This window comes from Leucoraja erinacea, chromosome 2, assembly GCF_028641065.1.
Source record: "Leucoraja erinacea ecotype New England chromosome 2, Leri_hhj_1, whole genome shotgun sequence".
Lineage (NCBI taxonomy): Eukaryota > Metazoa > Chordata > Chondrichthyes > Rajiformes > Rajidae > Leucoraja > Leucoraja erinaceus.
Window position 1 is genome coordinate 72,960,177 of NC_073378.1, and position 23,224 is coordinate 72,983,400.

Below are 23,224 nucleotides of genomic sequence, written 5' to 3' on the forward strand. Positions count from 1 at the left end.
GAGATTTGAAAGTCGGGAACAGCAGGTAAGAGACTCTGCGTTCCTTTTTTCTACTTACTTTTAGGTGGCTGCGGAAAGCCGGCGGGGAGACCCGTGGAGGGCGAGCAGCCAGCAGCAGCAACGGCACGAGTTTTCCCTGGAGGGGAACAACCTGTGCCCGACTTCGCTCCCGCACCGGCAAAATTCACTTCTCGGCCGGGCGGGAAGCAAAGTAAAAAGGTCCCTATGCCGGTCTCAAACGAGACTGGCTTGGGAGCAGTCGGTAGCAGCCAGCACAGAGGCTGCGGGACAGACAGCTCGGACCAGCGGTACCGGGGCTCGAAACGCTCAGCGAGTGCAGCGGCACTTATGGAGTAGGAACGGGACGTTGGGGACGAAAACCTTCTTCACAAGGTAAGGCCCAGGGTCCAGGGGATCCATAGGAACAGCCGGGGTTACCGGCTGCGGAACTGCCGCGAAGGACCAGGCCCGTGAACACCGGGGTCGGTCCAAGCGGCTCGAACCCGACACAGGGAACGACGGTCACCGGCGGGAGAAGGAAAGTCGGGAACAGCAGGTAAGAGACCCTGCGTTTCCTTCAACTTACCTTCTAGGTGCAGACATGGACCAGGTCCATGTAAGGTGCAGAAGGCCGGCGGGAGAACCACGGAGGAGCGGCAGCAGCAGCAGCAGCGGCAGCGGCAGCAACAGTGGCAGCCGGCAGCTGCAGGAGTACTGACAGCGGCAGGACCACAGGCAGCAGCAGTGGCAGCTGGCACTTCGTGAGGAGCTGGCAACGGCAGGAGCAGCATGGGCACATCGATTCCCGGAGGGGGAAAAACACCTGTGCCCAACTTCGCTCCAGCATGGTGAGAAAGTTCATTTCTCGACAGCAAAGGACTTTGCAGTTGACTGGCTGCAATCTACTACAAGGGACCAGTATGTGAGTTCCAGGGTCGGTCCCAGCGGGGTTTTCGTTACAATAATTGCTTCTCGGCTTTTTGGCTAAGATCAAGTGTAGTATCTGTTCTTATCAATTTAATATCTGATACACCCCTTATCTAGGGACCATATATATTAAATAAAAACTATAGTAGCTGTTATCATCAGTTTAATATCTTATATGTCCCTTATCTAAGGACCATATAAGTAGGAGTGCCCAGAATTGAGGGCATTAGAGTGGGGTTGGCCGGCTGCAACGACCACAAGGGACCAGTACCGTCAGTACGGGGGTGGGTCCCAGGGGTCTAAGATAAAGGAGCAGCCAGGAGCGCTGAGAGCGTTGAAGCCAGGTTAAAGGAATAGATGGAAGCAGCTGTGCCAGTTATCCCCCTCACCGGCCATATCCACTTCACGGAAGGAAGGACAAAACTGGAGAAGGAGGACCATGGAACAGCGGGCAGCCAGCAGCAGCCAGCGGCACTTGGATCAACCGTAGTGGGATCAGCTGTGCCCGATGTCGGCCCCGCACCGGCCAGATCCATGTGACCGAGCGGTAGGCTAGACACAAATTAAACAAGGTAGTGGACTCAGAAGGGTCCGACTTTGCATAAAACCGCCGGCAACCAGCGCCCAAGAGGGCTGGAGCGGGAAGAAGCGGTGTATGGAGCCTTGCTCCAACGTGATAAAACCACAGCAGTACCTCTTTGAGGGCTGCACAATGCTTCTACCCCATCAGAGGGGAGCACTGTGGGTCAGTTCTGGGTTGACTTGCAAGAGGGGTCCGCAGAACAAAAGACAAGTGGGCAGCAGTTAAGCCCCACAGGGGTACCCCGTGTGGGACCCTAGAGATCTCTAACTCGATAAAAAAGAGTAGGCAGGACCCTGATGGGCCAGAGCCTGGTAATACAGCGTCCCATGATCCTAACACAGCAGGGACTCTGCTGGACATGGTGGCTGATTACTTTAGCCAAGTCAAACATGGGTAGACTTGGATCCAGGATGGCAATAGTATTACTATATGTCTGGCCACATACGCCAACAAGAAAAATTTACAAACACTGGCCAGACATCTGCCACCTGGCAACGGTGAGGCATTACAGGTGCCCAGTGTAAACCAATGCATTTGGCAGCATATGGGGACGAACATCAGGAACCAGGACCTCAAGATCCAGAGAACCTTAAAGGGATTGACGGAAGGCATCATAGCATACACCCGCACCCTGGACTAAATGTAGGTAACCAAAGACCATCAAGACGCACTAGATCTGTTTAATAATATCCAATATGACCTGAACTACACGTGGAAGGCGGCCATTCAGCCAGCACTAGGACCCCAAAAATGCTACCATTTGCAAACAAAGAACCGTGTGTGGACTAAGCCAAGACACTGGGGCTCATTAAGGCCAGCGCAAGGGCCTATTTTGGAGCATGATACCAGCCACAGGCAAGGCCATAAAAAATGTGGCTCATACCAGTAGCAGTGTCAGAAATCAATATAACCTGCAGGATCCGTTTTAGGGTATGGCCAGGGCGGCCACCCTGGAAGATGCGGAAGCCTAAACCTCCCACACAACCTCGAACAAGAAATATTAAACCAGAACCTTATTTTCTTCTGTTAAAATAGGGACCTACGAGGGTAGGGGAGGTTGCAACACTACAGTTATGTATGGTATATAATCACTACAGATTCATATAATCTCAGCAGTATTCAGGGTTATCTGATAGGGGTTTTTCTCATCCCAATAACCACAGTACATCATACACCAGAAGGGCATTTTGTCCTTACATAAACCAAACAATCTAAAACCCACATGGTGCTACAAGATTTGTACACGAAAGATGGGATTGAACATATTTATTAAAATAAAATAGAGTAGGGTTGCAGGATTATCATTGATTTAACCCTAAACACATTTGTTCTAGATATTCATTTTAAGATGGATGCTCTTATTATTGATAAAGACTTGGTGTCAGTTGCGGGTTTTCTATATGGCAAGCATTGACTCAATAGAGGAACTTTGGCAATATAGAGCTTACAAAAGGGGCAATCATTAGCCCCAATATTATGTACTAAAAATCGTAAACCAGCTTGGCATTGTTATGTAAATAGCCATAGGGTGATGTTTTCCCCCGTTCGGACCCATCAATGGGGATACTAGGGAAAATTCAACCACACTCGGCATCTGGAATTTTCAGAGTACCCGACTGACCTTCTCAATCATGGTATTTCAGTCTTACAGGGGATGGTGTTACAACCATGTTCCCTAATGAACATAGCCAAAAAAAAAAAAAAAAAAAAAAAAAAAAAAAAAATATTTTATAAAATAATAGTAATATTATATTACTGCTTTATACAGCATCACAGCCACTGATGCCTTAGGACATCATCACATTCAATCATTAAGGCTAATGTGATCTGTTGTGCTGTACTTAAATAGCTTTTGTGCAGAATTTCCAACTCCAATCTTCCCCTGAGTTCCCTGTTCTTCAATTATATGGTGTTTGTCTGACCAAGAAAGAAAATTCATCATCATTAATCTTTGCAACGCAGACCATTTCTCTGTACTGGCCTGAAGTATTGCATTTTACTTCGGAGTCACGTGAGTGACTTCGTGAAGAACCCCGCTTCCACGCATGCGTGTCATATCGCTACACGCATTGCAACGAGTCACACAGGGGGGAACGGCGTTCCCCAAGCGGGAGATTTGAAAGTCGGGAACAGCAGGTAAGAGACTCTGCGTTCCTTTTTTCTACTTACTTTTAGGTGGCTGCGGAAAGCCGGCGGGGAGACCCGTGGAGGGCGAGCAGCCAGCAGCAGCAACAGCACGAGTTTCCCTGGAGGGGAACAACCTGTGCCCGACTTCGCTCCCGCACCGGCAAAATTCACTTCTCGGCCGGGCGGGAAGCAAAGTAAAAAGGTCCCTATGCCGGTCTCAAACGAGACTGGCTTGGGAGCAGTCGGTAGCAGCCAGCACAGAGGCTGCGGGACAGACAGCTCGGACCAGCGGTACCGGGGCTCGAAACGCTCAGCGAGTGCAGCGGCACTTATGGAGTAGGAACGGGACGTTGGGGACGAAAACCTTCTTCACAAGGTAAGGCCCAGGGTCCAGGGGATCCATAGGAACAGCCGGGGTTACCGGCTGCGGAACTGCCGCGAAGGACCAGGCCCGTGAACACCGGGGTCGGTCCAAGCGGCTCGAACCCGACACAGGGAACGACGGTCACCGGCGGGAGAAGGAAAGTCGGGAACAGCAGGTAAGAGACCCTGCGTTTCCTTCAACTTACCTTCTAGGTGCAGACATGGACCAGGTCCATGTAAGGTGCAGAAGGCCGGCGGGAGAACCACGGAGGAGCGGCAGCAGCAGCAGCGGCAGCGGCAGCAACAGTGGCAGCCGGCAGCTGCAGGAGTACTGACAGCGGCAGGACCACAGGCAGCAGCAGTGGCAGCTGGCACTTCGTGAGGAGCTGGCAACGGCAGGAGCAGCATGGGCACATCGATTCCCGGAGGGGGAAAAACACCTGTGCCCAACTTCGCTCCAGCATGGTGAGAAAGTTCATTTCTCGACAGCAAAGGACTTTGCAGTTGACTGGCTGCAATCTACTACAAGGGACCAGTATGTGAGTTCCAGGGTCGGTCCCAGCGGGGTTTTCGTTACAATAATTGCTTCTCGGCTTTTTGGCTAAGATCAAGTGTAGTATCTGTTCTTATCAATTTAATATCTGATACACCCCTTATCTAGGGACCATATATATTAAATAAAAACTATAGTAGCTGTTATCATCAGTTTAATATCTTATATGTCCCTTATCTAAGGACCATATAAGTAGGAGTGCCCAGAATTGAGGGCATTAGAGTGGGGTTGACCGGCTGCAATGACCACTAGGGACCAGTACCGTCAGTACGGGGGTCGGTCCCAGGGGTCTAAGATAAAGGAGCAGCCAGGAGCGCTGAGAGCGTTGAAGCCAGGTTAAAGGAATAGATGGAAGCAGCTGTGCCAGTTATCCCCCTCACCGGCCATATCCACTTCACGGAAGGAAGGACAAAGCTGGAGAAGGAGGACCATGGAACAGCGGGCAGCCAGCAGCAGCCAGCGGCACTTGGATCAACCGTAGTGGGATCAGCTGTGCCCGATGTCGGCCCCGCACCGGCCAGATCCATGTGACCGAGCGGTAGGCTAGACACAAATTAAACAAGGTAGTGGACTCAGAAGGGTCCGACTTTGCATAAAACCGCCGGCAACCAGCGCCCAAGAGGGCTGGAGCGGGAAGAAGCGGTGTATGGAGCCTTGCTCCAACGTGATAAAACCACAGCAGTACCTCTTTGAGGGCTGCACAATGCTTCTACCCCATCAGAGGGGAGCACTGTGGGTCAGTTCTGGGTTGACTTGCAAGAGGGGTCCGCAGAACAAAAGACAAGTGGGCAGCAGTTAAGCCCCACAGGGGTACCCCGTGTGGGACCCTAGAGATCTCTAACTCAATAAAAAAGAGTAGGCAGGACCCTGATGGGCCAGAGCCTGGTAATACAGCGTCCCATGATCCTAACACAGCAGGGACTCTGCTGGACATGGTGGCTGATTACTTTAGCCAAGTCAAACATGGGTAGACTTGGATCCAGGATGGCAATAGTATTACTATATGTCTGGCCACATACGCCAACAAGGGAAAAAATTTACAAGCACTGGCCAGACATCTGCCACCTGGCAACGGTGAGGCATTACAGGTGCCCAGTGTAAACCAATGCATTTGGCAGCATATGGGGACGAACATCAGGAACCAGGACCTCAAGATCCAGAGAACCTTAAAGGGATTGACGGAAGGCATCATAGCATACACCCGCACCCTGGACTAAATGTAGGTAACCAAAGACCATCAAGACGCACTAGATCTGTTTAATAATATCCAATATGACCTGAACTACACGTGGAAGGCGGCCATTCAGCCAGCACTAGGACCCCAAAAATGCTACCATTTGCAAACAAAGAACCGTGTGTGGACTAAGCCAAGACACTGGGGCTCATTAAGGCCAGCGCAAGGGCCTATTTTGGAGCATGATACCAGCCACAGGCAAGGCCATAAAAAATGTGGCTCATACCAGTAGCAGTGTCAGAAATCAATATAACCTGCAGGATCCGTTTTAGGGTATGGCCAGGGCGGCCACCCTGGAAGATGCGGAAGCCTAAACCTCCCACACAACCCCGAACAAGAAATATTAAACCAGAACCTTATTTTCTTCTGTTAAAATAGGGACCTACGAGGGTAGGGGAGGTTGCAACACTACAGTTATGTATGGTATATAATCACTACAGATTCATATAATCTCAGCAGTATTCAGGGTTATCTGATAGGGGTTTTTTTCTCATCCCAATAACCACAGTACATCATACACCAGAAGGGCATTTTGTCCTTACATAAACCAAACAATCTAAAACCCACATGGTGCTACAAGATTTGTACACGAAAGATGGGATTGAACATATTTATTAAAATAAAATAGAGTAGGGTTGCAGGATTATCATTGATTTAACCCTAAACACATTTGTTCTAGATATTCATTTTAAGATGGATGCTCTTATTATTGATAAAGACTTGGTGTCAGTTGCGGGTTTTCTATATGGCAAGCATTGACTCAATAGAGGAACTTTGGCAATATAGAGCTTACAAAAGGGGCAATCATTAGCCCCAATATTATGTACTAAAAATCGTAAACCAGCTTGGCATTGTTATGTAAATAGCCATAGGGTGATGTTTTCCCCCGTTCGGACCCATCAATGGGGATACTAGGGAAAATTCAACCACACTCGGCATCTGGAATTTTCAGAGTACCCGACTGACCTTCTCAATCATGGTATTTCAGTCTTACAGGGGATGGTGTTACAACCATGTTCCCTAATGAACATAGCAAAAAAAAAAAAAAAAAAAAAAAAAAAAAAAAAAAAAAATTATTGATTTATCCAGTGACTGGAGGCAGTCATCCATGCCATAACACTATGCATTTATTGATTTGTAGAGTCTAACAGACCCACTACACTGTCAGACAGGACGATGAATCTCATCTCATCTGCACTAAGACTGTCAACACGGAAGCAGTACCTTGGACACATCAAGAAATGGGGCATATACTGCTTGGACAACAACCTCGACCAAAAGGCCAAAAACATTCTGGCCGTATTGGGATTTTTAACAAGCCTCCATTAGGATAATCGATGGAGCTACCGTGTCATTAATAGTGCCACAAGTGCACTCTCCAATTACCTATCACAAGGATCGGAACGGCATGCGGTGGGAACGCACCCCTGGTAAGCAAACCAGGTACTCCGAAATCTGGGACGTGGGTGTCGTTTTCTCAACATGCTGAGGAGCTTGTAGCTCATAACAGCGTTGTCACCTCAGTAACAGACCAGGAAGATGGTTATGCTCATGGTGTTATTTACCGCACAACAAGTCCAGCCATTAAGCAAACTGAGCCTGGACTCCCTGATCATCTCACCGAGAAACTGGTGTTGTCATACAGGATTTAATAAAAGAAAACAGATCGGGTTCCTCGGGTCTAGGGTTTGATTTTATGGTACACCCATATGGCAAACGACTGTGAATAACAGGACCCATCTAACAATACATAGCATATACTCAGAACATTCGAGGTCAGAGTATGGAGTTGTTTATCTCTTACAAGAAACTGCATGATAGGGTCACGACTCAAACTATATCAAGGTGGCTCAAATAGGTCCTAAAAATGGCAGGAATAGACACTGATGTTTCAACTCTCATTCCACCAGGACTGCAGCAACATCCGCAGCAATATTGTACAGGTACCCACAGACCAAATCCTCAGAATGGCAGGAGGGTCATTTTAAAAAAGGGTTTTTCCACAGGTTGTATAATAAACCAGTCTATTTGGAGCCATCATTGTATTAAGAAAACATTTTAGGTTCAACATAATAATTTGCCCGATAGGTTACAGGGTTATGATTCTCAAATTTTAAAAAAGTGTTATTTTTTCGTTATACCACACAACTCTTTGTATAATTGTGTTTTAAAACTACTAATGATGCTCTCTCCCAATACCCAAGGCAGTTGTGAAGCATGGACTCGTTCCACGGCATGAGGTCACAGAGCTTTGAAATCTTCACGAAGTCACTCACGTGACTCCGAAGTAAAATAGTAAGATTAAACGAGAACTTACCAGTTTGAAGTTTGATCTGTATTTTATGAGGAGTTACGATGAGGGATTTCGTGCCCTCCGCTCCCACCCTCGTATGATCATATCAAAAACTGGTATCTCTTTGATAATCTTACTATGTTAGATCATTATAGGTTCCTGTGACCTCACACCGCTGCTTTGAAGTATGACACGCATGCGTGGAAGCGGGGTTCTTCACGAAATCCCTCATCGTAACTTCTCATAAAATACAGATCAAACTTCAAACTGGTAAGTTCTCGTTTAATCTTACTATTTTGTATTCTTTATTTGAAAAAAATCTTGTGCCATGCCCTCTTTGGTAATTAATTATTTGTATCAAAAAAGATGAGCTAACTTAAGCACTGAGGATAGTGAAAAATAAATTAGATATCCATCTCCTGGTACCCGACAGTTGCAGTGATCTTAATTCAGTCCTGATCCATGGAGCTGGAGTTTGCATATTCTCTTGCTGACCAGATTGTCTGATCGTATTGATTTTCAGAAGGATTTTGATACGGTGCTGCAAGTGAGGCTGCTGAAGAAGAAGGGGGAAGATACTAGCATGGATAAAAAGTTGGCTATATGACAGAACGCAAAGAGTGGGAATAAACTTTTTCTGATTGGCTGCCAATGAGCTAGCGGTGTTCCGCAGGTGTTTGAATGAGGAAATTAAAGGCTTGTTGGCCAAGTTTGCGGATGATACGAAGATAGGTGGATGGGCAGGTGGTGTAGAGAAAGCGGGGACTCTGCAGAAAGACTCAGACAGGTTGGGAGAGTGGGCAAAGAAGTGTCAGATGGAATACAGCACAGCAAAGTGTGCAGTCATGCATTTTGGGAATATGAATAAAGGTGTGGAGTATTTTCTAAGTGGGGAGAGGATTCAGAAATTGGAGGTGCAAAGGGATTTCCAAAAGGTTAATTTGTAAGTTGAATTTGTAGTAAGAAGGCAAATACAATCTTAACATTTACAAGAGGACTTACATATAAAAACAAGGATGTAATGCTGTGGCTTTATAGTGCACTGGGCAGACCACATTTGGAGTATTGTGAGCAATTTTCTGTCCCATATCTAAGGAAGGATGTGTTAGCGTTGGAGAGGATCCAGAGGAGGTTTATGAGAATGATCCCGGGGAGATTTGGTTAACATATCTCCTCTCACTTAAGGAGACCAAAGTTGCATGCAATAATCCAGGTGTGGTTTCACCAAGGCTTATGTAACTACAGTCAGACATCTTTCCTATTGTTTACTGCTCTCCATGTTACCTGCTGCACCGACCAGTAGGTCTGTTTGAATATCAACATTTTAAAACCTCTCACCTTTTAAAAACATTTGGTGTTCTTGTTTTGTCTACTGAAGTGGGTAACTCAAGGTTATTTCCATTCCCGAGCACAATTTCAGGTGTTTCTTCTATTGCTTTCGGTGTGATCTGCAAGCATTCAGTGCCAATCTTGATCTTGGCACCAGAGAGGCAACACACTGTCTGGGTGTCACATCAATGGCCAAAGAACAGCCTGTCGGAATCCCTTCTCTCTATTTTTGTCTCAATCTGGTTCCTCTCCTCTGTCTCGGGCTGCACTCCACCGAGGTACCTTCATGCATTTCCCAAAGGAATCTGTTAATGAGTGAGATTTACTCAAGGGACCTGCTCAACCAGCCTGCTCCTTCTAGTACAACAGCTGAGGATTGTGCAGACTGATAGGTATTGGGTGGATGAAAGGCAGACTAGAAGGAACAGGCAGGTAGTATCAAGTCATGTCAGGTTTATTGTCATGTGTACAACTATGGTGAGGTACAGGTACAATGACAATCTTACTTGAAGCATCTTCACAGGCACCTAAAGTCAGCACACAAAAACAATCCCCCTCTGTCTGCACATTCCTCGGCTGTCCCTGAACATGCAATCAACAAGATCCTCTGCCTCACAAATTCATCACAATGACTCCAGCCACTGCACAATCACCGATAGTTAAGATCCAGCTCCGTTAACTGGTGTCGCTTCCTGCACACAAGCAAATGAAGCTCCTTCTGCTCACCGATTTTGATCTCTAACAATGCTGTTTTGCTCCCGTCTCCCAAAATAAGAAATCTCACGTTTTTCCACATTACACTCCATCTGCCACATTTTAAGGTCGGAGATAGAAAGGTTTTTTTTATACAAAATGAACCCAGGTAAAGGGATAATCTAGGAAAATGGAATTGAGATGAAAGATCAGCCATTACTTCAGTGAATGGTGGAGCAAATTCTGGGTGGCACAGTGGCACAGCAGTAGAGTTGCTGCCTCACAGTGTCAGAGACCCAGGTTCAAGCCTGACTATGGTTGCTGTCTGTATGGAGTTTGTTTGTTCTTCCCATGATGGCATGTGTTTTCCCCGGGTGTTCCAGGTTCCTCTCAGATGTACAGTTTGTAGGTTAATTGGCTTCGGTGAAGATTGTAAATTGTCGCTAGTGTGTAGGACAGTGCTAAGGTATAGGGATCGCTGGTTGGCGCGGACTCTGTTGTTCTGAAGTGCATGTTGCCATGCTGTTTCTCTAAACTAAACTAAATTCAAGTGCCAAATGGCCTGCTCCTACAGTCTCTTTTGTTCTTATTACTCCTTTGTCAGTGAGATTTAATTGAAGCTGCTATTATTTTGCCAGCCCAAACCTTCTCTTGTTCATAGCAAAAGGCAATCTACAAGGGATCATATATCCCTTTAGATCTGTAACAGAAAATCCTGGGTTTCCATGAATGTTAAATAACATCACAGTTTAAGTCACCTTTTTGATGCATTGTTTCATATTAGATATTGCACGAGCATTTCATTAGGAAATCTCGTCCACTTTGATGGTTGGAACAAGTTTTGTCATACAACAGAAACAAAAAAAAAAACAGGAAACACAACAAATCAAACAGAATCTACAGTTAATATTTCAGGATAAAGGCATTTGATCCAGAAGGGTCTTTTCCCTCAGATGCGGCCTGACCTGCTGACTATTTGATTTTGTTCCACAGTTCAGTAACTGCAATTTTTAATTTTAGCATTCACTGTGTTAGTTTAAATTAAGATTTTTTAAAGTATCATTTGCCCAATACTTTTTTAATTACAATGAACCAAAAAATGGTAGCAAGATGTTGACGATATAAAAACTGTAATATGAAAAATTAATAGGATTCATTAAATTTTATCTCTATAATATAATTTTAACACATTTGGATATCCTTCATATTTTTAGTAGGTTGAATTTTTTAATATATTTCCCAATGCATTTCAGTTCATTCCTATCATTAGATTTCAACCACTAACAATGGTTATCTTGATGGATGAGCCAGACCATTTACATTTGTACTGTCCATTTAACTGCTAAGTGAAACTTAAATTCTATCTCAGGGTCTTCCAATGTTAGAAACTGATGTTTTAAAGATTGTGGAACTTTGATTGGAAGATAGGAGGTAACTGTAATATTCCCAAGCGGTCAAGCAGAATTGTTTCAACATCATGTCCTTCCCGGACAAGCTCAATGCTTGTTTTGTATCGAAGGTCAGTGAAATGACGTCAGCCATCCCAACAGCCTCGGATGCATCTGTACCTATTGTCATGGTCGCAGATATGACATTGATTTGCCTGAGCGTGAACCCGCAGAAAGCAACTGACCCAGGTTGAGTTCTCGGCCTTGTCCTCGGAGCCTGTGGGAACAAATAGACGGGAGTATTTCCAGACATCTTTAACACTTGCTATTCCGAGCTGAGGTTCCCACTTGCTGTAAGAAAAGACCACTATCATCCTAGTGTCAAAGAAAAGCAAGGTTGCACGCCAATGACTATGGCCCAGTGGCTTCATGAAGTCCATCATGAAGTGCTTTGAGAGGCTGGTCACAGCACACTCCAGCCTCCCAGATAGCCTTGATCCACTGCAATTAACCTAACACCACAACAGGTCCATGACAGATGCTATGGAGGGGGGGGTGGAGATGGGTTGAAACTGGAAGCAAGAAAATAACAGGAGCACCTCAAACCTATGCCTAGCCAACAATTGGCCAATAAGGGAAACTCCTTGCCTGAGATCGTCTGTTGCCTACTCCAATTTGTCCTTGTTTATTTCTCCCTTCCAGTATCTCTCACCCCCCCCCTCACCCTCCTCCTAGCACTACAATCAATCTGAAGAGTCCTGACCAGAAACATCACCTTGTGGCGGCACCTCGTGGCAAACTAAGGGCACAATGAACTCTGGAGGACAGTGTCTTGGGAGGGATCTTGGTACCTGAGTTGGCATTTAAGGCCGGGCAATGCCCGTGACCTTTGAGGAGTAGGGAGCTGTATTGGAGAGAATAAACAGTCTAGTGCACGCAACTCATGTCCGATTAGTTTTTGGCTGGACTCCTTCGAGTCCCCGCCACACTGGTGATCAGGATGTCCATGTGCACGTGATCGAACCGCCGGCGTGGCACTGTGAAGTCTTGAACGGACGCCCGGACGTGTCCATGCACCTTTTATGTGTGGCACGGCCAGGCCCAGTGAGCGACCTGCTTCCGTGCCACATAAACCTTGTGGCCACCAAAGCAACCGTGGCGCAGATGGATGGGTGGGCCAGCCCATGGATCACCTCAAAGACGCGACGGCGCCAGGCCGCCGGAACGATAGGCCTAAGCTGACACGTGGATACGTCACAGAGGATGGAACCCGAGGGACCCAACAGCACGTCCTCATGCACCAAGCCAGAGATCGCGGTGCAGCACACCGGCATCTCATCGTCCGCCAGCTGGGCCACCACCAAGGCGGAGTAATCTACTCCCGGGAACATGTTACGCTCGGCTGCAATTGCCGGACGGGACAAAGTATCTGGTTGCATTTCCCGGTGATGTGTCGGACGTCCGTTGTATACTCCGAAATAGCCGCCAGCTGGCGCTGCTGACAGGCAGACCAAGGATCCGAAACCTTCGTAAAAGCAAACGCGAGGGGCTTATGGTCCATGAAGGCTACGAAGGAACAGCCCTCGAGAAAGTACCGGAAGTGCCGCACTGCGTGGTGTAAGACGAACAACTCCCGGTCGAAAGCGCTGTAGCGCTGCGGCTCAGGTGACGGCTAAAGAAAGCAAGAAGCCGCCAATGGACATTAACCGACTGTTCCAAAACGCCACCGACCACACCAAGATGCCGCCCTCCAGAGTCGATGGTTCGTTGTGCTCTTGGGTTGCCAAGGGCAAAAGGGCATCCTCCATAATAAATCTTCACACCCTCGCCCCTCAAGACTAATTACTCAGCTCCTCACTGTACTCCCTATACTGTGTGATTAAATTCAGCTCAAGCTCCATTTACTCGTCCGCAGATGACACCACCATCGTGGGATGGATCTCAAATAAAAACAAGACGGAATGCAGGAAGGAGATAGAGAACTTAGTAGCATGGTGTCAAGGCAACAACCTCTCCCTCAACGTCAGTGGTTATGGGAATAAGGCAAGAGAATGGGTTTCAGAGGGAGATAGATCACCTATGATTGAATGGTGGAGTAGACATGATGGGCCGAATGGTGTAATTCTGCTCCTATAGCTTATGAACTTCTGGACATCAGCAATATGGAGGAGCTAGTCATCAGGTTCATGAGTCAGGGTGGAGTACCCATCCCTCCCTCTATCAATGGTGCTGAAGTGGAGATGGTCTACATCTTCAAGTTCCAAAGATAATTTGGCCTGGTCCAACAATTGATGCTATTGCCAAGAAAGCGCTCCAATGCCTCAACCTCCTGAGAAAACACTGAAAATTCAAGCTACCAACAAGAGAGTATTTAATTTTGATTTGGATAGAATGATTCCAAGGCCGCTTAAGTCTATCTTTCTAATTCCGCACTCGGTCAGAATAGCTCTCTTGCTTGGTTTCTGATTTGCCATTGTTTTTTTTATCCCATTTTATCCTGCATAAGTGGTCCATTTGAGATATAACAAATAAACAACCATTCACTTTGAACCATCAAATTCAACAAATTTAGTTACTGTAAAAGACAAAACTCTTTCTGAAGTCAAAGATATCCCCATGCAATCGCCCCAATCACCATCCATAGTGAATGTCCTTGAAATGTTAATGTTAGGAACTCCACTGCTGGTGAGGTTCTTGTCTCTTTGGAATATCAATTCAATTATGTCAAGCATGTCTTCATAATGTGTTGAAGATAATAAATGACACACTAGCAAAGCAACTAAATTAGATCCAGGGAAACAAAGAACTAAAAAAAAATCATAATATGCCTTCACTACAATTGGCATTGTCAAGGTAAAGATGCTGAATGGCATAAAACTGATGACAGTTTATTTTCATTTTCCAATCTCTGGTGGTTCATTAGATTAGTGATTTTTAATTAACATGTGTCACCATCAGAAAACAGACTAAGCAGAGACAGGCTTAGATATCCCTGAACAAATCATACAGGGAAATTTTAGGATATTGGCTCTAATTACCATCATTTCATTCTTGAAATGAGAGACAATAACATCATTGGAGAAGCTTTGTCAAGTGATTTCCCTGTTAATTAAATTATTTAGCAGCCTTGTCACTTTGAAAATATAAAACCGATTCATTTTTGCTTTTCTTAATGTTTTCATACACAATTATATTTCAAGACATAGAAATAAATCCTTGTGATGAGGAGATTGAGTTTAAGCCTAGAATGATCACTGAGGAAAACAGAGCAATTAATTTATCTTCCAGAAGTAGACTAAAATATTAAAATAAGCTTTATCAAACACTTCCAACTTACTTCATCCATTTAGAAAAAATGTTATGAATTTCTTGGGATTTGCACTGAAATCTCAGAACACAAACATAATAAGCAAAGCAAACAAAGCAAAGCTAAAATACACATTCAGCGCCCAAGATATTCCTTCAGATTCACCATGACTGCTGAGTTTCCACGTGATTAATTTGTTTACCTTTCTCTTATACTTCATCTGTTGACATTTAGGATAATGGAATTTAAACTTTCTGTTAAGTCCAATAATGCAATAATTCAAAAGTAGTTTAACTTCATTTTACTGGGAGTTCGACCATTGCAGTGATCACTCTGAGTAACCATCTCTCAGGGAAGAGCACAGTGCGGTGGTAGATATGTGAATGAACTAACATGGTGTGTAGGAGCCATTTATGTTTAGGCTAGCTACTGTTGGCACATTATATTATTTTGTCTAGATATATCGTGCAGTATTATTTTGGACACTTGGGGGCGGTCATTAGATGCACAGACTGGCGTATATATATTTATATATATATGGGATAGGGGACAGGAAGCGACAGACACAGGGATGGAGAGCATATAGTTTTCAGCAGACCTGGAACAGAACAACTTGTCTGCAGAATAAGGAAAGCCTGGTACGTTCATCTCTTTCTTTGTACAACTACTTCAATGAAGAACCAATTAAACTGGAAATAATGACTGGGAAATCTGTTCTATTTGGTCTGCGTAAGATCAGTCCTACTTACCTGTGCAGTAATGGCATCGGAAAGTTGGACACAGGAAGAATTGGGAATTTGCCATTACATTTAAGTGAAAACTTGCTCTATGAGTGAAACTGGAGCTGATGAAAACCTGGGAACACGGCTTGTTTTATTTCACAAGCCTGACGCCGCCATTCCCAATCAACTCGACAAGGTCGCCACCTGCGCTAATCTGACTAACGGAGATTGGAAACCCCGAAAGCCAACGCGCAGGCAGAGTGGATACATACAGCATTAAGCTGTAGAATTTATTGTAGAAGCTATATATGATAAGCTGTATTGGAAAACGGCTACTAAAATGGAGATTTGAGAAGTGACCTTGAGAAACAGAATGATATCAGTTGTTAGAAATCTTGTGCTGTCAGGATACGGCTTTCACGTCAACGAGTCTTAAAGGGACAGTGAACAAGTATGTCTAAAGTTCAGTTACAAAATGGCGATGTTGGATAGGATTCTGAAAAGGAAAGGAGAGTTAGACACTGAGAAAGGCTGGGAATTGTTAATGGAAAAATGTCAGAAGCCAAGAAACTCGCTATGTAAACAAGCTAACAAGTTAATTGAAAAGCTGAAAGAGCTCATGAAATCTAAGGAAAATGAAAATGAAGTACAATCTAATCTGGTTCTATTAATCAAGCTCTGTGAAGTCGGCAAAAACCACGAGTCATTGGTGAAGGTACCACTGCCTGAAAAGGAGCTTGAAAGACAAAATCCGTAGTTTCAACAGAGAATGGAAATTTTTAATTGTTTTAATATGAGGTAAAGGTGTGGTTATCTGATGTTGGACAGGAAACTACACACTCCATAGCTGAAAGTGCCATACAACAGAGTGCTGTAAACTCAGATTAAATTGGACCTGATGACAGTGTCTCAGTGTCTCAAAGCCTAAATTAAGCCACAAAGCAAGTTCTTCATCATGTGCATCTTCAACTGCCTCTGCTCATATTAAAGCTCAGGCAGATAGGACTGCTCTCTTGGAACGGGCTGGGCCATGAACAAAATCAGCATGAGCTTGAAACATAGAAACTAGGTGCAGGAGGAGGCCATTCGGCCCTTCGAGCCAGCACCACCATTCATTGTGATCATGGCTGATCGTCCCCTATCAATAACCCATGCCTGCCTTCTCCCATATCCCTTGACTCCACTAGCCCCTAGAGCTCTATCTAACTCTCTCTTAAATCCATCCAGTGATTTGGCCTCCACTGCCCTCTGTGGCAGGGAATTCCATAAATTCACAACTCTGGGTGAAAAAGTTTTTTCTAACCTCAGTCTTAAATGGCCTCCCCTTTATTCTAGGACTGTGGCCCCTGGTTCTGGACTCGCCCAACATTGGGAACATTTTTCCTGCATCTAGCTTGTCCAGTCCTTTTATAATTTTATATGTTTCTATAAGAGCTCCCCCTCATCCTTCTGAACTCCAGTGAATACAAGCCTAGTCTTTTCAATCTTTCCTCATATGACAGTCCCGCCGTCCAAGGGATCAATCTTGTGAACTTACGCTGCACTGCCTCAATCACAAGGATGTCCTTCCTCAAATTAGGAGACCAAAATTGTACACAATATTCCAGATGTGGTCTCACCAGAGTCCTATGCAACTGCAGAAGAACCTCTTTATAGCAATGTTACAAAATTTTGAGATTTTAAAAATCAAGTCTGCAATTTATCCCATGAGATAAAGCATAAAAATAAGTTTAATTTGACACCTAATTCACTTTCATATCTCAATTATTTAAAAAGTTATGGACATTTTCATACTCGGAAATTAGCGTCTTGTTCCCTATTGATTTTCTATGGACATAACAAAAAAGCTGTGATCGTGGACAGTCAAAAGCCCATAACTTTCTTAAAAATTAAGAGAACTGAATGAAATTTTCAGTTATCATAGATTGAAGCATTCTGAAACAAATATAAACTAATCTTACTTGGATGACCTGAAATTAAAGCATATAATTAGTTAGTTACCCAATTGCAGCTAATTTCAGACTTCAATTACTAGATCTAAACATCTATCCATTTCTTAATAAATGATTAACATTTTTAAATAGCCTAAGTGTCCAAATAATATTCACAAATAATTCACAATAAAACATGATTTTTAAGTCTCATTTACATTAATTTATAGGCCAAATGGAAGGAATTTAGTGTTCAATTGCTGTAAATTAAAGTCCATTTAAATCAGCTTTCTAGTGGGATCCTGTGAACGCGCTGGTTTAGAACGTTCACATTGCGCTAGATTTGTGCCCTCAAATGCCCAGAAAAATACTGCGGGATATAATGGGCCCAAAATTAGCTACTCGCAACTTTAAACTTTGTATAAAGGGATCTTAAGAAGCCCTTTTTAACGTAAAAATAAACAGCCTACCTTCTGTTGTCCGCTGTATGAGATCCGGCCAGTTGCCGGCGGTCGCGGGTTTAGAGGTTAATTTTTAACCTACTATAACAAGTATAGAAAGCCCTTAAAACTAAAAATAGCTCCAGCTACGGAATCTTCCAGTGATTTTTCGTTAATAATTAACTAGGCTGAAAAACCTCGATTTGAACAGCCTAGTGAAAAATCACATTTTAAACCCGCCCCCCTCTAAACGGCGCCAAAATCGCACACACGGGCTGGGACAGATTTTCAGCGGCGCTTCAGGTAGGCTTTGCACCATACCTACTCTTTACTCCTATACTGAAATCCTCTTGTTATGAAGGCCAGCATTCCATTGACTTTCTTCACTGCCTGCTGTACCTGCATGCCAACTTTCAGTGACCGGTGTACAAGGACACCCAGGTCTCGCTGTACCTCCCCCTTATCTGACCTAACCCCATTGAGATAATAATCTGCCCTCTTGTTTTTGCCGCCAAAGTGGATAACCTCACATTTATCTATATTATACTGCATCTGCCACACATCTGCCCACTCACTCAACCTGTCCAGATCACCCTGCAACCTCCTAACATCCTCCTAACAAGCAATACAATCACGACTTCAATGAAAGAACCAGCAAGGAAACAGAGGAAATGTCCAGAGCTGAGGTAAAGTTCTTGGATATTATGAACTGCTCAGCAAAGATGATAGATGGATGACTATAGTCTAGACTTACCTTTCAAACTAGAAAGCATCAGCATGCCAAATAACCGTTGCATTGCAGAGCAGCTTATCCAGAGCCTGAAATGCAGGATGGGCAAGAATAAGAAATGTCAAAGAAGTGTTTTTATTAATTTCATATTCTGCAGAATGGGTGCCTCTCCTCTGATTTCCCCTAGAGGCACACCGAGGATCGGGATGTCTTCTATCTTTATACATTTCTTTTCATTATTATCACATTCTCATCCCTCCCCATTGAGCTTCTTCCAATCATTACATAAAGCCCAGTTTCCCACGAGAACGTCTGGGAACGCCCACCCAACGTCAAAGACACCTCCCCTATCATGCATCGCATGTGCATTTAAATTAGGCATCTTGTCATAGTGGGTGTGTGTACATATTCATGTAATCTCATCAAGCATGCATAGTTGAGCGTGATTTCGTGTCCCTCTCCCCTTTGTTCTAATTTCTCTTCTATCTCCTGCTGAAGTATTTCTATTGCTACTTTTTATCTAGAATTTCTCTGTTCTTTATATCGTTACTTTCTCTTCTAGCAGTCTGGCTTCTGCTGACACCTTATTTCTTTCTAAGTTATATTTTTTCTATCCCTAGTCTAAATCAACCATGTCTATTAACTCTTTCCTCACAATCCATCCTTTTCTTTTTTGCTACGCACCCTTGATTTACACTATCTCCTCCTTTTCTAATGCTAGCAGCAGATTCTTCACCTCCCTATCCTCCTCTCGTTGGTCATACTGTGTTCTGAAGGCCATTATGGTGGCAGCACTGTTCTTCGTCAGGGCTGTTTCTATCAATCGCTGAGCCAATCCCCGTACGCAGGGAATGATACAACATCCGAACAAACACAATAACCCTACCATGACTATTACTGATGTTAGGGCAGATGTAAAGATGTGCTTCCATTTCCCAAACCAGGAGTCTAGAAACCCGGTCCAGGAGGTGTCTACTCCAGAGTTCTCAGCCAATTCGATAGACAGAGAGGTGAGACCTGCTAGGGCTCTTGACACTGACCCATCCGGAGCAGTGTTGTTGGGGATGAATGTGCAACATTGTTCGCCAAACATTACACACACCCCTCCCTTCTCAGCCAGTAGCATGTCCAAGGCCATGCGATTTTGCCAGGCCATTTGGCTGGTAGCTGTCAGTTGTTCCGCTAATCCTTCAACTGCATCTCGACTGTAATTTATAAAGTGTTGTTGATTGTAGTATAAGTAGTTGATCCAGTCCACATTTTTATTAATTGTGGACCACCAGAGGAGTATGGACTCAAAGCCCGCAGCTATCTGATTCCTGGCTTTAAATTCATCGGGTACCCTCTTGGCACCCTGTCGCATCTATATAGATGTGTGTGTCGATGATGATCCTTCACCTGTCTCTGATTTCGTCGTCTTCCTTTCTTACCAAAGAATGTGATATGCCTTTATTATGATCCCCTCTTACCTAAAGAATGTACATATCCAGTTATTAGAGCCTATTTCCGGGCAACAACAATACGAAGGCATCGAAGGGTAGAGGGTCGACCTCCTCCCGTACCATGACCTTTTGGTAACCGGGGTTTGAGGCTATTCAAGAAATAACCCAGAGGCACAGGACATGGGGACATCGGCTCAACTGACTATCTGCTTTTTCAGCCAGGAGCTATTGAACATTGGCCCCTGTTCTTCAGCCGTTATGTTATACGTCTTATTGCAGTTGAGCACCTCCCCCATGTCCTGTCCCTCTGGGTTATTTCTTGTATAGCACTCAAACCCCTCCACCCCAAAGGAATGGTAAATTTCTCGAGGGTTTTCCCTTCGGCCCACCTATCAGTTTGATGGTGGTCCGATGCCAAATAGGTGATGATAAACTCTGGCATATCGCAATCTTTACAGGGATGGGATGCGTATAGCTGTTCTATAGCCGCATAGCCCTATTTTTCTTTACATACATTAAAGGGGAAATGGTGGTGGACCTTCTGAGGCCTAGCTGGTATTGTGATTTTTTATGGCATGTTACATTACTTACAAGTTGTGTACACCACCCAGGCACGCCACCCACACAAAATCTTCATTTTTCCTGCGGGTTCTTGGTAAATATTAAAGTCAATGGTTCCTCACCTTTGCGCACAGTCCACGGGCTGATATCGTTGGTGGGGCCTCTACAGACCCTTAACTCATTTTGCGTGGTGACATTGCTGACTTTTGGTGGTGCTGCTGTCTCCGTGGGATCCCAAGTAGGGTCCAGTCATCTTATCTTGAACAGCTTCCCTTCTTTCCACGTTTTTACCATCTACCCAGTCTCCGCCTTGACTGAGTGAATCGGAAAGTCAGACATGCGTGGGCTCTGGGCCAGCAATCCTTTAATTTTTACTTCTGCAAGAGATTGGGACACTCTGTATGCTCACATATACTTCCTCCTGAACACATTTCCGTTGTATTGTTGGGACTCCTCTCTACCTTCCCTAAGTATGGGAGCCCGAATAACATTTCATATGGTGATATCCCTATGTCTTTTTTTCGAGGTGCCGTTCGGATTCTCAACAGGGCTATCGGGAGGCACTTAGTCCAGGGGAGTCTCGTTTCCTCTATCAACTTGGTAATTTGGGTCTTCATAGTGCCATTCATTCTTTCCTCCTTTCCTGAGCTCTGTGGATGCTATGGTGTATGCAGTCTCCCTTCTATTCTGAGTGCTTCACATATCATTTTATGTGTTTTTGAGGCAAAATGGGTCCCTCCAACTGACAAAATGTTTCCACAATCCCATATCTGGGTATAATTTGTTAAATATTAAATCAATGGCTACCGCCTGTGAGGTGGCAGTTGTCCGTGGGGAATGCCTGATACCCATCTGGTGAAATGGGTCCACTACACTAACAGGTACTCGACTGTTCGTGACCCCACCCTTTCTCGGTAAAATCTATCTGTACTTCTTTGGAAGGGCCTAACTGCTAATGTAGGGTCCTCCTCCTGGGACTGCTCTCATGATTTTTATTAATTCGCTGACATATTACATAGCCCCTTATGACTTGTTTGTCCATGGTAAACATCCCACAGCAAGCGTAGGTTCTCAGGAGGGTGTCACAGAGGGCTTGTGTCCCCCAGTGACTTTGTCCTTGTAATCACCCTAATAACTCCCTCATTATTTCTTTGTTCAATCGCTGCTTTCCATTTGGTGTCCACCATTTCCCATTTGAAGTACGCTGAGCCCCCATTTCTTTCATGTTTTCCTGTTCTTTCTTTCTCACTAAAGATAGGTATATTTCCCTCTGGTTCCCTTAAAGGTATTAGTGACTTCATTTCTACCATCTGTTCTGTGGCTGCTTTTTTTGCAACCTCATCCACTGCCCTATTTCCTCTGGCCTCCAGGGTGTTACCCTTCTGATGCCCTATACATGTGCTATGGCTATTCGTTCTGGTTTTTGCAAGGCTTCCAGTGTCTGTCCTACCAATTGCTCATGCGCTATTCTTTACCTCGAGTTTGTTATCATTCCTCGCTCTTCCAGATCTTCCCAAAGGTGTGTACTACTCCCGTATTTTGAATCGGTATATACTGTTCCTTCCTTCCCCTCCAATAATTCCAAAGCTCTCTCATTAATGCATATAATTCATAAGATTGAGCTGACCAACTACCAGGCAGCCTGCCGCTTTCAATTTCCTCCATAGTTTCCCCGTTCACTATGCCGTACCCACTATGTCTTTTTCCATCTATGCACCTGGAGGATCCATCTATGAACCACCGGCTGCCCTCAGCCAGAGGTTGCTCTTCTAAGTCTTCTCTACTTTTTGTCTGTAAATCTATTATTTCACTACAGCAGTGTACTGGGCCCTCTTCCTTGTCACCCTGTTTCTCTGCTGGATACAGGAATTGGGACGGGTTAAGGTTCTTATCCGTAATTATCATCAAATCGTCTTTTTCCATCAGGATGGCCTCATACTTTAAAAGTCTAGAGTCTGTTAACCATCTGTTGGATTTCTGAGTGAGTATGGTTCTTACTGTGTGTGGTGTAGAAACAACCAGAGTGCCTCCAAAGGTTAATTTCCTACTCTCTTCCACCAATATTGCGGTAGCTGCTACCGCTTGTATGCATCCCGGCCATCCCCTGGAGACTGGATCTAATATTTTCGAGAGGAAGGCCACTGGCTGTCGATTTCCCCCTCTTTTCTGGGTGAGTACCCCTAGTGCCACCCCCTTGTCTGAATTTACAAACAGGTGGAAAGGTTGTTCTACTGAGGGCAGAGCCAACACGGGAGCAGTAATCAAACTGTTCTTTAATTTCCCAAATTTCAACTCCTGTTCTGGGGTCCACTGAACTTTGTCTTTTTCTTCTCCCAATTTATCATACAGGAATTTTACTTGTCTGGAGTAATCATCTATCCACAGTCGACAGTATCCTATCAATCCCAGGAATTTTCGGATCTCTTTCTTATTCTTTGGTAGTGGTACTCCCGTGATCCCAGCTATCCTTTCGGGGTTTATTCGTCTCTTTCCTCCACTTATCAGATGTCCCAGATATTTTACCTCTTGTTTCACAAATTGAAGCTTGTTACGAGACACTCTTAACCCCTTCCTTCCCAAGAAGTTTAACAGGCTTATTGT

General features: G+C 44.6%; 1 protein-coding gene and 2 pseudogenes across 1 annotated transcript in view; all 3 read left to right on the plus strand.

Moving 5' to 3' along the window:
* The window catches only part of LOC129711039 (cadherin-20-like), a 204,560-nt gene that overhangs the window by 39,057 nt on the left and 142,279 nt on the right, over positions 1 to 23,224 (plus strand). The gene's annotated exons all lie outside the window — the stretch shown is intronic.
* LOC129693441 (U2 spliceosomal RNA) lies at positions 965 to 1,072 on the plus strand (annotated as a pseudogene).
* Positions 4,582 to 4,689, plus strand: LOC129693448 (U2 spliceosomal RNA; annotated as a pseudogene).